At 46.2% G+C, this 17,558-nt stretch overlaps 1 long non-coding RNA gene across 4 annotated transcripts; it reads left to right on the top strand.

The window, feature by feature from the left end:
- The first annotated feature begins 2,264 nt into the window (after window positions 1-2,264).
- LOC118571393 lies at window positions 2,265-17,124 on the top strand. Of its 4 annotated transcripts, none has more exons than XR_004943361.1 (4): window positions 2,265-2,365; window positions 13,347-13,435; window positions 14,043-14,143; window positions 17,095-17,124. It is a non-coding gene; the product is annotated as an uncharacterized LOC118571393 (long non-coding RNA). The 4 variants fall into 4 exon arrangements; XR_004943362.1 differs by lacking the exon at window positions 17,095-17,124 and adding an exon at window positions 15,146-16,216; XR_004943363.1 differs by lacking the exon at window positions 17,095-17,124 and having other exon boundaries at window positions 14,055-14,750.
- Window positions 17,125-17,558: the final 434 nt, after the last annotated feature.

The following is a 17,558-nucleotide window of genomic DNA, read 5'->3' as shown; positions in this document are numbered from 1 at the left end:
TAACATCTATATACTTTGTCATCTTCACTAAATTACTGGAGTTACCTACCTGCATAAATCGCTACAAGGACATACCTACTGTCAAGGAAAAAACAGAATTTTGTCTCTTCACTGTGGGAAACACTACAAAATCACTGATGCAGTTAAGAGAAATCGAATAGTCTGTATAGCTCCGCACTCCCACCCCCAAGAGGAATATCTTAAAGGAATATTCAAATTGTGTCTGGCATATTAGAAAAATGTCTGGGTTTTTTTCCCTCCCTGGAATTTTTCAGCTTTTTAAAGTATGTGATTTCTAAGCCTCTATTGAGAAATTGTTACAGGTGTTGAGCGCTCTGGTTTTTCTCTTCAGCCTCCTTTTCACTCAAGACTCCCACACTCAAGTTCTCCACTTAGTGCTATCACTGGCTTAGCCCCCAACACGGATGGCTCGCTGCCCTAACACTATGCTATATGCTACTTTCTACATGACTATCCATTTAACGACATTTAAATTGTTAAAATAACATAACTTTCCAGAAGCTTACTGATTCTTATGAATCATAATCCTTCAGTCACAGATAAGGAAACTAAAGCCAATGCTGAGGTGACGGTGTTGAAAGGGATACAGCCTGACATGAGATGGTGTGCTTTCTAAGGCCTTCTGAATGGGTGACAAAAAACAGCTGTCAGATCCATGGTTTCCTTCCCTGTCCCTGACATCAGCTGTCACCCTCTGAGAAGAACCAGAAATGCCTTGGATAATAGGGTTTCGTGCAAAGGACCTCTTGGCTCTGTTCAAGCAGGAAAGAACTGAAATGACTTGCCCAAGTCCACTCAACCAGTAAACGACAGACCCTTGTTTCAAATCTTGGAGCATGGATTAAAGGCACTTTGGCTTGTAGAGGGTATAGAGACAGGCACCCTCTCTAGCTGATGAATCCCGCTTGGCAAATGGAGGAGGAGGAGGAGGAGGAGGAGGAGGAGGAGGAGGAGGAGGAGGAGGAGGAGGAGAAGGAGGAGGAGGAGGAGGAGATGGAAGCAGCAGGCTGTGACCACAAGTTGCCTTTCAAAGCACTTCTCTCCACAGTGGTTCTCAAAACCCTGTGAGTGGGAACTGATCCCCAAATCAGAGTCTAAAACGCTCTCAGTATGTCACTAGGTCTCTGAAATAATCCCGGGAAGGGAATAACAGTGATTATTTGGGGGATAACAAAGCAACCTTAGGAAACTTGAGGAGCTCAGTGACTTCTCTATTAGGGTGTTCCCAGAAGGAGACAGTCATGTAACTGCATGGCTGGTTCCCCAAGGTGCCCTGACAAAAGATGTACAAAGCATGAACATCAAGATGGGGAGCGGGGGTCCCAGTCCTGTAGTGGGATTGGGGTGCTTCCAATAAAGCCAAGGGCACACTTCAAGAAGCCCTGTGTGGGTCTAGACTGCGCCTCAGTGGTGTCTTTTTTTTTTTTTTAATGTGGAGCTGTGCATCGAACCCAGGACCTTGTGCTTGCTAGGCAAGCCTTCTATCAGTAGTGTCTTTTTATCTTTTTATCTCCCATTGGTTATCTTTTTATCTCCCATTGGCATCTGGCCATCTTTTCCCGTCTTCCCAGAGGCAAATCCCACAGCGAGAGGTAAATTTCAGTGAGATTGTTAAAGAGGGAGGAAACTTCCAGCCACTGGAGAAAACCTCCTGACTCCCCGATGCTTCAGAGCTGGACCCTTGATTTCAGTCCAAAGAGCTTTTGTTTGTTTTCTCCTCCAACCCCTTTTCTGCTCTTTCCCAATCCCATCGTGCACATAAATATCGGGCTGCCAAAAACACTGTTTACAGCTCTAGGGGAGGAGGATGAGCACTGTTCAAGCTTTGCCAACGGTTTCCCCAATCTCTGTCCTCCCCCAAACCCCCTTCCTTTCCCCATCTCCAGGGATCTGCATTGCTCCTTCCAAAGGATGCCCAGCCTGAGACCAGGCTCTCAGAAAAAGCCCGAGGTGCAGGCTCAGCGGGAGTCTCCATCCCCAGTCTTCCCGAGTGACCGGCTTCCCTCCCTGGCTCTGCTCCTCCCAGGGTCCCCTAAGCAATCCTCCCAACCCGGGATGCAGCGGCCTCTAGAGAATAGGCTGCTGGTTTACCGCCCTTAACCGACCGCTCACGCCCGTTGCCCACGTGAGCAGTTGCCAAGGCAACCAGCACGCAGCCCCTCCTCCCTGCAATGCAGGGCGAGCCTGACCCCTGGGAATCCCGACTTCCCGGCACGCTTTGCGCTTTGCGCTTTGCAGGCTGGACTCTAGCAGGAAGGCAGGCAACTCTGCAGTTCCCAGAAAGCCCTTCGCGGGGTGGTCCTCTGGAGTAGGGAGCTCCTGGTGCCACTCAGACTTCCTAGTGGTGAGTTTGGGAATTTGGTGGTGAGCTTTGAACTGTGTTCACAATTCTTGTAGCTGGTTTCATGATTTGCGTTTGCACTCGTCTATGACGTGCAGAGGGAGACGTGGGAGAAGAGAAAGTTGCCTCAGTGTTCACACGTACAGCACTTGGCATTCTCTTGTGATGAGCGTGTAGAGTATATCTAATGTTTTGATGCTGTGATGAATGTAATATCATATTGAGCATGCAGATACATCTACATTACAGCGTCTGCATCTATGGTTCAGAAACATCACAAAAAAGGGCAGAAAGATGGTAAGAGCCAAAATACCCGGAAGCCTGATGAGAAAGAGTCTCTCCTAGACATGGCTGCACAAGCTGAAACAATAGAAATATCAATGGACGTTAATGTTGGATCTCGGGGTCCCACCAATAGACAATGAGCTACAGGCAACTAATTAATGACTTCTGGGTAAAGAATTAGCTCCTCCCAAGCATGAGCTCCCTTATTGGTTGTCCCGAATTGTCAGCCTTGAAAATCTATACATATGGGGCTGGAGAGATGGCTCAGAGGTTAAGAGCACTAACTGTTCTTTCAGAGGTCCTGAGTTCAATTCCCAGCAGCCACATGATGGTTTACAACCATCTGTAATGAGATCAGGTGCCCTCTTCCGGCCTGTAGAGATGCAGGCAGAACACTGTATGCATAATAAATAAATAAATAAATAAATACAATCTATACATACAAACAATAAAATAGAGTTGGCAGGTTTATATATATTTGTGCACATACATATGCATACACATATATGCACGTAACAATAATAATTTAAAAGGCAAAAATTAAGGAAAGCTAGCCAGAGGCCAGGGGTGGTGGCACACACCTTGAATCCCAGCACTCAGGTGGCAGAGAGGCAAGAGGATCTCTGTGAGTTCAAGGCCAGCCTGGTCTATATAGACCGTTTCAGGACAGCCAGGGCTAGTCAGTCCATAGAGAGACCGAATCTCAAAGAACTAAAACAAAACAAAACAACAAGCAATAACAAAAAGCCCTGAGGTGGTGCATGCCTTTAGTCCCAGCACTCAGGAGGCAGAACCAGGCAGATCTCTGTGAGTTTGAGGCCAGCCTGATTTACAGAGAAAGATTCAGGACAGGTACCAAAACTACATGGAGAAACCCTGTCTCGAAAAACCAAAAACCAAAACAAAACCAACAAAAAGCCCTAACCAAACAACCAAACAACTCCCACTCCCCCAAAACCAAACCAGCCAGGAGGGAAGAAGTTTTCAGGTCAATTCCAGCTTGATTTTTCTATTTCCTGCAACCAAGGCATGTATCGTCAGGAAGTTCTAGTTCTGGTGAGTAACTAAGTCTAAAAACACAGCTTGTGTTGGGGCCTACCTGCTAGAAACTCATAAGCAGGTAGCCTACACCTGGCACTGGGACTTTCATTAAATAACCCATGTCTTCTAGGGGAAGCTTATCCACCTATGTGGGACCTGTGCTCAAACTCAGGTTTTTTTGCTACTGAGTAGCACTGGTTGGCCTGGAACTTACTATGTAGACCGGGCTGGCCTCGAATTCACAGGCTGGCCTCTGCATCCCAGGTGCTGGGACTAAAGACATGTGCCACCACGCTCAGTGAAATTACATTTTTTATTTTATAAATATATATATAATGTATACAGTATTCTGTCTGCACGTATGCCTGCAGGCCACAAGAGGGCACCAGATCTCATTACAGATGGTTGTGAGCCACCATGTGGTTGCTGGGAATTGAACTCAGGATCTCTGGAAGAACAGCTAGTGCTCTTAACTGCTGAGCCTTCTCTCCAGCCCGAAATTATATTTTTGAAATTAGTTTACAAAGCAGTTGGTTCCAATATGGGTTTTCCACATAGCCTTAGTTTTGGTTAATCCACCCACACTACCTCTCACCTCTTTCCTCTCGTTCCATCCCTGCTTAAACTCTTAACCCTGAGTATTACCCTCTTGATTGTCCCTTCTGATTCCCTACCTCCTCACCTCTTAAGACCTCTTTCTTCCCTTCCTAGCTTCCTCAGCCCTAGAACACAGATCTAAAAATTCCAAGCCATGCCCCAAATAGGAGAGAGAACATGTGGCATTTATCCTTTTGGCCTTGAGTTACCTCCTGCTTCTTCCAATGTGCCAGTCTGTGTCTTTATTTTCTATTTTGTATGTGTATGTATGCCACATGCATTATAGTCCTTGAGGATGCCAACTGATCCCCCTGGAGCTGGAGTTATAGGCAGCTGCGAGCTCTCCAGTGCAGGCGCTGGGAACCAAACTCTGGTCATTGGAAGAGCTCCAAGTGCTCTTAACATTGGAGCTTTCTCTCCAGTCTCTAGTCTGTATCTTTTCATTGGGGGATGAAGACCATTATTCTTCAGAGTTATTATTAAAAGTTGCAGCATTTGTTATACTAGCCAATTAATAACTGTGGCCCCTTATACTTCAATAACCGTTGGAGAACCAACCACCAGAATCCTTAGGAGTACACTGGATTTTAGTTAATAAGATTAGGAGTGTGAAGAAGGGAGGAAGGGAAAGGATAAGGGTGAAGGGTTACATTTATAACAGAAAAATCAAGGTGGGTAAACTGGGGGGTGGGGGTGTTGGGGGGCTGTCAGGGTCATCAGATTTTAAAGACTGAAAACTATGGGAGGTTACAATTCCAAAGTAGAAAGAGTCAGGAATAAGAATGAAGAAAGATGGGGACTAAGAAGGGAGTGTGTCAGCCATGACTAATGAGCACAGTGAAGAATGCCTTACGGCAACCCGGGTGGAGAAACACAGAGCCAACTGAGCAGGATCCAAACAGAAGCAAAAAACGTCATGCATTATATACCCCTGGGGGTTTGCCGGCACAGTTTCACTGAATGGTGAAGTTCCCAGATCCCTCTGGTTCCAGAGGGTTCCTTTGGTGCTGTGTAGTGGAGGGGCACAGTGAGTGCCTTGGTCTCTGCAGCCTCAGTGTTCTTGGGGTTCTGGTGTGTGGGAGATGGGAGGTTGTAAGTCCTTTCCTGGAGACTCCCTAGACTGCCGTGACCTTCCCTGGTTCTGTAAGTCTTGGATGTGTAAGGACCCCCTCCCCCTTTTTAAAAAGTTAAAAATATTTCTAATTACATGCATGTGTGGCCTTTCTCAGTCCTGCAGGTCTGTGTTGTGTGAGGAGCAGCATTTTTGCACCTTTTTAATTAATTAATTATTTTATCTATCTATCTTTCTCTACCTATCTATTTATCTGTCTAGCTATCTATTTATTTATTATTATTTGGCTTCTCAAGACAGGATTTCTCTGTGTAGCAGCCCTGGCTATCCTGGAACTGACTTTGTAGACCAGGCTGGCCTTGAACTTACAGAGATCTTCCTGTCTCTGCTTCCCAGATTTCTTTTGGGATTTTATTTTATTTTATTAATTTATTTATTTTTGGTTTTTTGAGACAGGGTTTCTCTGTGTAGCTTTGCACCTTTCCTGGAACTCACTCTGTAGCCCAGGCTGGCCTCAAACTCACAAAGATTTGCCTGGTTCTGCCTCCCCAGTGCTGGGATTAAAGGCGTGCACCACCACCGCCCAACCTTAAAATAAAATTTGTAAAAATTAAAAAAAAAAGAAGAAGAAGAAGAAAGAAGCCAGGTGGTGGTGGCCCTGCCTTTAATCCTAGCATTCTGAGGCCAAAGGCAGGCAGATTTCTGTGAGTTTAAGGACACATTAGTGTTGTGAGATAATGCTCTCATACACTGCAGAGATTTGTCACTTGGTTTAATAAAACGCTGATTGGCCAGTAGCCAGGCAGGCAGTATAGGCAGGGTGACCAGACTAGGAGAATTCTGGGAAGAGGAAAGGCAGAGTCAGGAGTTGCCAGCCAGATGCAGAGGAAGCAAGATGAGAATGTTGTACTGAGAAAAGGTACCAAGCCACGTGGCTAAACATAGACAAGAATTATGGGGTAATTTAAGTGTAAGAGCTAGTTAGGAATAAGCCTCAGCTACGGGTTGAGCATTTATAAGTAATATTAAGCCTCTGAGTCAATTATTTGGGAAGTGGCAGCTGGGTATTTGGGAACAGGTAGGTGGAGAGAAACTTTGCCTACATCCTGGTCTACCAAGTAAGTTCCAGGACAGCCAGGGCTACACAGTGAAACCCTGTCTTGAAAAACCAAAAAGAAGAAGGAGGTGGAGGAGGAGGAGAGGAGGAGGAGGAGGAGGAGAGGGTGGGAGGGAGGAAGAAAAAAGAAAGAAAAGAAAAAAGAGAGTGCTTACGGGTTATTTTGTGAAAGACTGTGATTTAAATATTAAGAATTCAGAAATATGCCAGATGCACAAAGCTCTATAGCCATGAAACTTTACTCGAATGAACACGGGGGAGTAATTAAGAGAAGAGGCAGTAGGAGAACTGATGTTGAAGAACCACATGTGTGATGCCGGATGCGGTAGTGTTGGGAGGTGAAAGCCAGCCTCAGCCACATACCAAGTACACATGAGGCCAGCCTGGGCCACATTGAGGCCCTTCCTCAAAAACTAATAACAAGGGCTGGAGACGTGGCTGGGCATTAAGAGCACTGGCTGCTCTTCCAGAGGACCCAGGTTCACTTTCCAGTGCCTAAATGGCAACCAACAACTATCTACAACTCCAGTTCCAGGGGTTCTGATGCCCTCTACAAGCCTCTCTGGTCATCCACATGCATTTGGAAAACACACACACACACACACACACACACACAGAGAGAGAGAGAGAGAGAGAGAGAGAGAGAGAGAGAGAGAGAGAGAGAGATTTTTTTAAAAATCAAACTCAAAACCCCACTAGGTAATATGCTAGAGTGTGACTGGGTGTGAGCATGTATAAATCACAAAGAAAACCACTCAGAACTTGACATCAGGTTTAGGAAGAAGACAGAGAAGGCAAAGAACTAGAAAAAGAGCAAGGCATGGAACATTCCAGCTAGATTCTATCCATGAAGACATTTCAGCGGTTCTCAGCCTGTGGGTAGAAATCCCTTTGACAAATCTCTATCTCCAAAAATGTTTACATTATGATTCACAACAGTAGCACAATTACAGTTATGAAGTAGCAATGAAAACAGTTTTACAGATGAGGGGGTCACCACAACACGAGGAACTGTATTAGAGGGTCACAGCATTAGGAAAATTGAGAACCACTGGGGTAGAGGGATGGGGACTTGCAAAGGTCCTGCAGCAGAGCAGAGAGTCCCTGTGTGCATGGAACAGAGAGAACCTTTTAGAAAAGAGTCAAGGGGGCAACAGGGAGGGAGGATCTGGGAAGAGCTAATAAAGAGGGGCGGGCCTGAGGAAGCAGAGAAGATGGGTTTTGCAGAGAACAGAGAATGTACGACACAGTTGTCTTGGAGAACAGGAGAAAGCATACAGGGAGAGTGTAGCAAGGTTGCTTGACAACATAGAGAGCCATCCTGAGCTGTGCAGTCATGAATTTAAACTGGAACAGGCTGGCATGGTAGATATCGTTCCAAGGGTAAATAACATGAACGGAAGTTTCTGATGTGGATACTAAAAAATTAACTACCTATCATAAGAGGCAGAATATATCGGAATAAGGAAAATGAAGCCAATTTGTTTACTCTGGCTACAGCTGGCAACCTAGAGGAGAGACAAATAATAGACCAGGTGGGGCAGGAGGGATGATCAAGAAGTACAGGTGCTTGCCACCAAGACCGTTGACCTGGGTTCAGTCCCGGAATCCATACGATGGGCGGAGAAGACTGACTCCTGCAAGTTGTCCTCTGATCAGATGCATGCTGTGGAATGGGCACGTGTATACACACACACACACACACTTAATAAAACGATAAAAATCATATACAAAAATCCCTTAGTCATACACCGTGTCTTCTAATCTTTGATTTAAGATGAAAGGATTGTTGGTTTGAGTTTGTTTGTTTTTGCTCTTGTTGTTTGCTTGATTTTGGGGGTGGGGGTGGGGGACAGGGTCTTACTCTATAGCTTTAGCTGTCCTGGAATTCTCTGTATAGACCAGTGAATTCAATAATTGGCCTTAAACTCAGAGATTCTCCTGCCTCTGCCTCCCAAGCGCTGGAACTAAAGGCATGGGCCACTATCCCTGACTTAAAGGTCTTTCTTCCTTTCTTCTTTTTGTTTTATTTGTTTTCATTGTTGCTGCCTGGTTTTTGTTGTTGTTTTTGTTGTTGTTGTTTTGTTTTGTTTTACATAGTCTCAGGACACCCTTGAACTCACTTTGTAGCAAAGAATGACCTTGAACTTCTTTCTGATGTTCAAACCTAGGTTTATGATGCTAGGCAAGCAGTCTGCATAGACTGTTTCCCTAAAAAAGAGGGTTTTTTTCTTAAGACTTATTTATTATGTATACAGTGTTCTGCCTGCATGTGTGCCTATAGGCCAGAAGAGGGCACCAGATCTCATTATTGATGGTTGCGAGCCACCATGTGGTTGCTGGGAATTGAACTCAGGACCTCTGGAAGAGCAGCCAGTACTCTTACCCTCTGAGCCATCTCTCCAGCCTACTTAAGGCTTTCTTTTAAAGTGAATTTGTGCATTTGGATATTTGTAACCTGAGTGTCTTTGCACACCTGATCCAAAATGCTCTAAGTTTTGATCGTGTGGTCTAATAAACTGGAAGTAAATCTATTCAGTCTCTGGTAGACCCACGTCCTTTACTCCAAATACAAGAACTTGTCTCATCTTTGTGTGTCTACAAAACTTCCTTTTTTTCCCTTTGGAGACAGTTTTGTCATGGAGGTCAGGGTGGCTTAGATTGGGCTATGTGGCCCAGGATTGCTTCACTCTCCTGCCTTCATCTCCTGAATGTTAGGACTACAGGAAATAGCCCTTTATCTTTGTGTGTGCATGCAGGTAGGTATATGCTTATGTGTGTGTTCCTGTAGAGATCCGAGGTGCCATCACCTTGTTTTTGAACTGAGTCCCTCATTGCCCTGAAGCTTGCTGATTAGGCTAGGCTGGTTAGCCAGCAAGCCCCAAGGATACGCTGTCTCAGCTGCCCCAGCACTGGGATTATAAACACAGGCCACCTCACCTGGTTTGTTTATGTGAGTGCTGAGAATTGAGCTCAAGTTTTTGCGCTTGTGTGGCAAGCACTTGAGTGACTATGCTATCTACCTAGTCCTCCATACCTCTAATATTTTTATTTATTAATTAATTAATACACTGATTGATTAATTTTTTTGAGATAGGATTTCACTATCTAGCCCTGCTCTGTCCTGGAATTCACTTTGTAGATCAAGCTACCCTTGAACTCACAGAGATCCACCAGCCTCTGCCTCTTGAGTGCTGGGATTAAAGTCGTGTGCTGCTAACAGGCCTGGCCTCTCTTCCTGGCCTCTCTTTTATCTTTTTTTGAGTGTTCAGAAAATGTATCCTGGTAACCTTCCAAGATATTCTGAAATGTCAGTTCACAACATTTGGTACCAGGGAACAAGTCTAGGACAGCACATCTGTTGCTCTCTCCCTTATAAAATGGTAATTGGGGAGTTCACCCCGAGACGTCCTGCCATTCCATCTCATTGATGTCTTTAGAAAAATCCTTCTCGCCTGGGCGGTGGTGGTGCAGAGACAGGCAGATCTCTGTGAGTTTGGGGCTAGCCTGGTCTACAAAGCGAGTTCCAGGAAAGGCACAAAGCTACACAGAGAAACCCTGTCTCGAAAAATCCTTCTCTAAGCTTTGGAAATCCTGAGAGCAGGCGAGCATTGATTTGGAGCAGAATGAAGTCGGTGTGAGCAGAACAGGATGAACTTGCACATAAGACATGTCATCACCATCACGGGGTTCCCTCTCAGCTGCCTTCCCCATTTGGGTCTCCGGATGGACCTAGTCCTAAAACAGTCTAAAACCTTCAGGGCAGCAGACTGTGATCAGTGGCATTGCTGACCCAATTTGTCTGCTTGGAGGCTGGGCCTGCCACTGTTCGCTGTCCAGGTTTATACCAAACTCTTGCTCATACAGTGTCCCTTTCACTCCCAAGAGCTCTCCATCAGGGCTGGAGAGATGGCTCAGTGGTTAGGAGCCTTTGTTGTGCTTGAAGAGGCCTCAGATTCGGTTCCCAACATACTGAGCAGCTACCACCTGTAACTCCACCTCCAGGGGATCTGACACCTTTGAGCCTTTCCTGGATCTTGATCTGTAAACCAGGCTGGCCTCGAACTCACAGAGATCTGCCGGCCTTTGCCTCCCCAGTGCTGGAATTAAAGGCGTGTTCCACCACCGCCCAGCTTCTTCATCATCCTTTCTTGATGATGCAGTTTTTGTGTAAGTCTCTAGATAGCCTTCGTGTGTGTGTGTGTGTGTGTGTGTGTGTGTGTGTGTGTGTGTGTGTGTGTGTGGTTTGTGTGTATGCAGCTGTGGACGTACACCCATAGAGGCTAGAGGTTGATGGAGGGTTCTTCCTTCTATGACTCTCCACCTTTCCGGTTTGAGATGCAGTCTTGCTGAACCTGGAGCTGACTGATGGGCTGGACCGGCTGGCTAGGAAGTCCCCTGGGATCCCCCTTTCTCCAATCCCAACTACAGTATTACAGGTGCATGCAGCCCATGCCTGATTTCTTATGTGGGCTGAGACTCAAACTCAGATCCCCATGCTTGTCCGAGCAGTTTACCTCTGAACCATCTCCCAGCTCGAGATAGCTTTCTGACATATTTCTTTCTTCCTTTGGGGGAAGGGGATGTTTGGTTTTTTGTATATATATGATACAATCTTTTTTAAAATTTATTTATTTATTACAAATTCAGTGTTCTGTCTGCATGTATGCCTGCAGACCAGAAGAGGGCACCAGATCTCATAGGTGGTTGTGAGCCACCATGTGGTTACTGGGAATTGAACTCAGGACCTCTGGAAGAGCAGTAGGTGTTCTTAACCACTGAACCATCTCTCCAGCCCTCAACTTTTCTTTTTTTTTTTTTTTTTTGGTTTTTTCAAGACAGGGTTTCTCTGTAGCTTTGGAGGCTGTCCTGGAACTCACTTTGTAGACCAGGCTGGCCTGGAACTCACATAGATCCATCTGCCTCTGCCTCCTGAGTGCTGGGACTGCAGGCGTGCACCACCACCACCCGGCTACCCTCAACTTTTCTTAAGCTAGACTGCATCGTGGACACACACACACACACACACACACACACACACACACACACACTTATTCACCTCCTCCACTACATCCATCATCTTCCTCACTTGTTTATGTGTTTGTTTCCAATGCTGAGCATCAAACCTCAGCGAAGCACACACCACCACTGAGCCTCACTCAGGGGCAGCTGGCTTCAGCCATCATGTACTTCTGAGGACACCTTAATCCCTCCTACTACACAACCACCCGTTCACATGGCTACAGCAGTGTGACTCTTGGGGGTAGGTCTTGTCCACATGTCACATCAGCCAGTCCTGTTCCCACCAAGACTGGGATTCTGTCTCTCTGGCACCCATGGCAGGACCACACCAGCAGGAAGCTACCGGCAGATACATTTTCTACCATACTCATGTAGGGAGCCATTGTGGTCCTCGGTACCCGTGGGCAGGAGAAGTAGCATGCTGAGGAGGAAAAATACGAGTTTGAGGTGAGGAAGATCACTCCATCACTAGGTGGACAGGTAAGACTACCCATTTCCCCAACTTGTGAAAGACCCCCCGGCACCCCTATAGGAATGCTATGTTTGCAAGGCTTATAAGGGAACAAAAGACAGTTCCAGGAAATAGAATGGCCCCACCGCAGCCCAGATAGCCGATAAGCATTGCCCTGTTGTGCAAACCCCCTAGCTTGTGAGGCACGTAGGGGAACAAAGGAATTCAGCTAGAAGGCAACCAGAGCAGCTGGAATTCTAGATAGGGGTTGAGTCGGCACACATATCTGGTTACCAAGGAAACCCACAAACCGCCCTGAGCCTGAATCCACGCCCCATTTGATTTATGCTTATATATTCGCGCCTCACTTGAATTGTCCAATCAGAACCATTCGCGCCTTGTTTAAACGATCCAATCAGAACCCTTTGACTATTCGCGCCTCACTTGAATTGTCCAATCAGAGCTTTGTAACCATTCGCGCCTTGTTTAAACTATCCAATCAGAACCCTTTGACTAATGCTTTCCCGCGCTTCTTGCTATAAAAACCCATCCCACCAACCCAGCTGGTCTTCCGAGAGGCTTGGTTGCCCCAGGTACCTGTGTTTTAATAAACCTCATGCTGTTGCATCTGATCAGTGGTCGCTGCGTGCTCATTGAGCCGGGGGTCTCTCCTGAAGGGAGATCTCTCCGGGGGTCTTTCACTTGCTTCTGAAGGAACGTGGCGGAATTCCTACCTGGGAGGAGTACTCGAACTTGTGTGTTTAAGTGTATATGGTCTCAAACCCAGGACAAGCGGCAGATGTGCCCATTAACATATCAAAGTGGACTCTGGATGCCAAGTTCTCCCAGCATCCCTCAGTCTTTACCCGTTACAGGGCCCTCCTGACTGGCATACCCCCTAACTCTCCAGTTACCTCCCCACACTCCTCTGGCTACTATATAACTCAGCCACTCTGGCTCTGCCACTGTCCCTGCCGGCCTCTTGGCCCAGGCACCCCTCTTGGTCGGAGGCTCCTCTCCCTTCCCTTCTCACACTTCCTGGCTCAGGGTCGTGTTTACTCTGGATTCCCCCAGATGTCTCCGTTACTGCCTATGTTTTCTCGAATATCTAGAATCAATACCCTCCACTGGACCTAGGAGCAGTCATGGCTTCCTTTTTTTGTTGTTGTTGTTTTTTGGTTTTTGTTGTTTTGTTTTTTGTTTTTCAAGACAGAATTTCCCTGTGTAGCTTTGGTGCCTATCCTGGAACTCACTCTGTAGCCCAGGCTAGCCTGGAACTCACAGAGATCCACCTGGTTCTGCCTCCCGAGTGCTGGGATTAAAGGTGTGCATACCACTGCCCCGCTCTTATTTATTTATTTATTTATTTATTTATTTATTTATTTATTTATCATTCAAGGTGTCCAATGCAAACCCTGGCAGATGTCTCCAGCACCAGGGTGACATTCGACTAAAAGCCTGGGAGCTTGAGGGCTGGAAGCACCGGGGGTAAGAAATTCCTTTGAGAAAACCTCAGCGCCCACATTGGTCACTAGTTTCTCTGCCTTGTGAGGTTTGGGGTCACTACTTTTCATTCCCTCCAAGATGGACTCCAGAGGGACTTAGGTCTTTATGTTTGTTTTGTGGGCTGTCAAGGGAACCCAGGGCCTCAGGCATGGTGCTTGTGTGTTCTCTCCACCAGCTCAGAAACTAGTTTAGTACTAGAATCAGCACACTCCACACATCCATCCATGTGTGTACTTTCTATCAATGTATTTCTGTCTGACAACCCCCCGACAGCGAATCTGAGGATCCCCTACCAATTCTGTGGTGAGCCAATAACTCAGAATTAACTGGCTGGAGGCTGCTATCCTGGAGTGTGAACAACCCGGACACAGAAATACCATGGGAGCATTTCCACCTACTGTGCAGATCAATTCATATAATCATATTCTCTCTCTCTCTCTCTCTCTCTCTCTCTCTCTCTCTCTCTCTCTCTCTCCTTCATCTTGTGTGTGTGGTGAGGGCAATATGTGCATGCATGTAGAAGCCAAAAATGTCTTCCTAAATCACCCTGTTTTCTTCTTTCTTTCGTTCTTTTCTTTTTCTTTTTGAGAATCAATCTCAGGCTGGTGACACGGCTGACTGGGTAAAGGTGCTTGCCAACAAGACGGACGACCCGAGTTCAATCCCTGAGGCTCACACAGTAGGAGAGAGGTACCTCATGCCAGCTGTCCTCTGATCTCCAAATGCTTGCCTCAACACCCAGCAAAAATAAATAAAAACAAACAACAAAGAGGTGGATGAGACATAAATGGGCAATTTAAAAGACAGAGGAGTTCCTCCCTAAGCCTGGGCTCACATATTCCATTAGGCTGACTAGTGAGGCTCAGGAACTCCTTGTCTCCACTCCCACACTGTTGGAATCACATCTAGCCTTTTATGTGGGTGCTAGGGATCCCAACTCAACTTCTTGTTCCTTTTCTGACTGGGCCATCTCCCAATATCCTCTCCCAATTAAAACAGTCTCTCTATTTGGACCTTATTTTATAGTGCGAGTGTGTGGTGTGAGATTCCTTGCCATAGCATCGACGTGGAGGTCAGAGGGTAACTTGCAGGCATCGATTCTCTCTCCACACTCCGTGTGGCTCCTTGGGGATACAGTCAGGCTGCCAGCTTTGGCATCGGGCACTTTCACTCACTGAGCAATCCTACCAGTCCTAGCATATTGATTATCTTCTTCTTTCCTTCCATGCCAGGGATGGAACCGAGTGTGGTGATAGATTGTGTACCCTAATAAACTTGCCTGAGGGTCAGAGGACAGAGCAGCCACTAGATTAGACACAGAGGCCAGACAGTGGTGGCTCAAACCTTTAATCCCAGTACAGAGAAGCACACACACCTTTAATCCCAAGAAGTGACGGCAGGGCAGAGAAAGGTCTAGAAGGCGAGAGGAAGCAGGAACTAAGGCAGTTCAGCTGAGACCCTTTCGGGTGAGGACTCAGAGGATTTCAGAGGATTCGTGGAGCTGGTGAGGTAATAGGTGATGACTGTGGCTTGCTTGCTCTGTTTCTCTGATCCTCAAGGCAAGCTTTATTAGGGTACACGATATATCACCACCACCCAGTGCCTTGAACACGCGGCACAAGCACTCTGACAGCCAACCTCATCCCCCAGCCACAACAGAAGCTTTTCATCGGGCAATTATTTCTTCCCCAGCGTTCTGATGGATGCACGCAGTCTCCAAATACTTGTAAAGCCTTGCTGAAGAAGCGAGAGGAAGGCAAAAATGAAAAGCGAGCAGGAGGAGGAGACTAAGGAAGAGAAGCAGGCAGTTGACTCTGCAGTGACACTCATTCCTTTATTGTCAACTGTGTTAACCTCGACAGGGCTGGGGCCCGCAGGCTGCCGGCAGCACCGTGCGAGGGTGCATTTCAACTTAACAGAAAGAAAGGGTCCATCCTAAACCACGGGCACAGAGGCTCATGTTTATATATATTGATATATTTATATATTTATATAGTACATATGTCCCAGACAGTCATATGTACAGAGTGACAAGAATGGGCCATTTTGTAACTTCATTAAAGACCATAGCAACAGACATGGAAATTTGGTCCTAATTAAGGCCCTTACTTTGTCAATCAAATGTCTCATACATCAAAAGAAAAAGAAAAAAAAAAAAAAAGGAAGAGAGAGACAGACTGAGATCCAGCCACCTCTGGTGGCTCTGTCCCTAGGGTATCTTACATTGAGTGTAGCGCCCCCTGCACAGGTAAACACGCACAAACACACACACACACACACACACACACACACACACAAACGCACACATACAATACCACAAGCAGGGGCTCCTCCTCTGACCACACCTTGGGCCTAGCCCTCAGGCTGGGGTGCTGAAGTGGGGTGTTTTGTGCTATAAGACTGTGAGGGACAAGTGGCACAGACAATGTGGAGTCAGTGTGTCCACGTGATGAATGGGGTGGTACATGCAGCTTCATCTACAAATGACAAAGCAGTTAGGGAGAGGTCCCTCGCTGCCCAGGTCACATGGGGGAGATTCCTACACACAACTCCTGCCCTAGATACAGCTAAACCTCTCATCCGAATCCTGAGTGTCAAATAATCACAGGGCTCTGCTGGAAAACTAAGATTTCCTTGAAGGACAGACAGCCGAGAGGCCTAAGGGTCTAGTCCAGCAGAACAGTAGAAAACGCAACAGTGGAATTAAAGCAAGTGATCCTCAGCCAGGAGGTGGTGGTGTACGCCTGTAATCCCTGCACTCGGGAAGCAGAGGCAGGCGGATCTCTGTGAGTTCGAGGCCAGCCCTGGGCTACAGAATGAGAACCAGGATGGGCACCAAAAACTACCCAGAAAAACCCTGCCTCAAAAAACCAAAAAGAAAAAAAAAAGAGAGAGAGAGACAAAGGAAAGTGATCCTCAGAGGGAAACGTGATTAGTTTCAGAAGAGCTTAATTCCCAGAGAGGAGAACGGCCCGCTGCCCTTTGCCACACACAAAACTTGCGACAGATCTATCAGCTTCATGCGTTACATAAATGACAGACCTGCGCATAAGCCAGCGAAAGGGACTTCCAACATTAGAGCACCTGAAATACTAACTTCCTGTTCACTCGCATCACTGAAATTACCCCTTACAACCCACCAAAATATACATCTTGAAAATAAATCAACATATTTGGCAGTATGATCCTTACTATTAAGATAATTTCTCAATTTTTCAATCAATAAATAATAGTTAAGCAGTAAACTGTTCGATGTTGACGGCAGAAATTCCTAATCCGAGAAATGGTGTGCTCATCAACTTCTTTAGATAGAGGGCTGGGCATAGTGGCACACGCCTGTAATCCCAGCACTCTGGAGGCAGAGGCAGGAAAATGGCTGCAAGTTTCAGGCCAGCCTGGTGTACACAGTGAGTTCCAATCCAGCCAGGGATACATAGAGAGACCCTGTCTCAAAATGAAACCAAGCAAAATAAAACAAGAGAAACAGAGGATCATGGGTGTTCCCTAGAGACATACCAGGAAAGAAATTAGGGAAGAAATCCAACTTTGATGTGGGATAAATAGAGCTGGATGATTTCAACTTAAATTTACATATTTAAATTTATTATTTATTTTCTCTCTCTTTTTTTTTTGCTATGGAGCCAAGGAAGATCTTAAACTTCTGATCTGTCTACCTCCATCTCCCAGGTGCTGGGATGAAAGGTATGCATGCACCACCAACTCAGTTTAAACCTGAATGTAAGAAACCGTATTGAATCTTTAGTTATTTGTAGGTCTGTGTCTGTAGGTGGGTATGTGCATGTGTGTGCAAGTCACTGCAGAGGCCAGAAGAGGGCGCCGGATCCCCTGGAGCTGCCTAAGGTGGATGCTGGGAACTCAACTTGGGTCCCTCTGGAGGAGCATCAAGTGCTATCGGTTATGGAACCATCCCTCCAGCTGTGATTTTTTTTTTTTTCCGAAATAAAGTTTCCTCATATAGAATGGGCTATCCTCACTGGCAATTCTCCTGCCTCAACCTGAGTGACTATAAGCAACTTTGTGGGATTGCATATATAAAAAAACATTTTAAAAATAAAAACTGGGTTTCATAGCTCACATCTACAGT

Source organism: Onychomys torridus, chromosome 21, assembly GCF_903995425.1.
Source record: "Onychomys torridus chromosome 21, mOncTor1.1, whole genome shotgun sequence".
Classification (NCBI taxonomy): Eukaryota; Metazoa; Chordata; class Mammalia; order Rodentia; family Cricetidae; genus Onychomys; species Onychomys torridus.
Note: the sequence above shows the minus strand (reverse complement) of the source record. Positions and strands in the feature narration are given on the sequence as shown.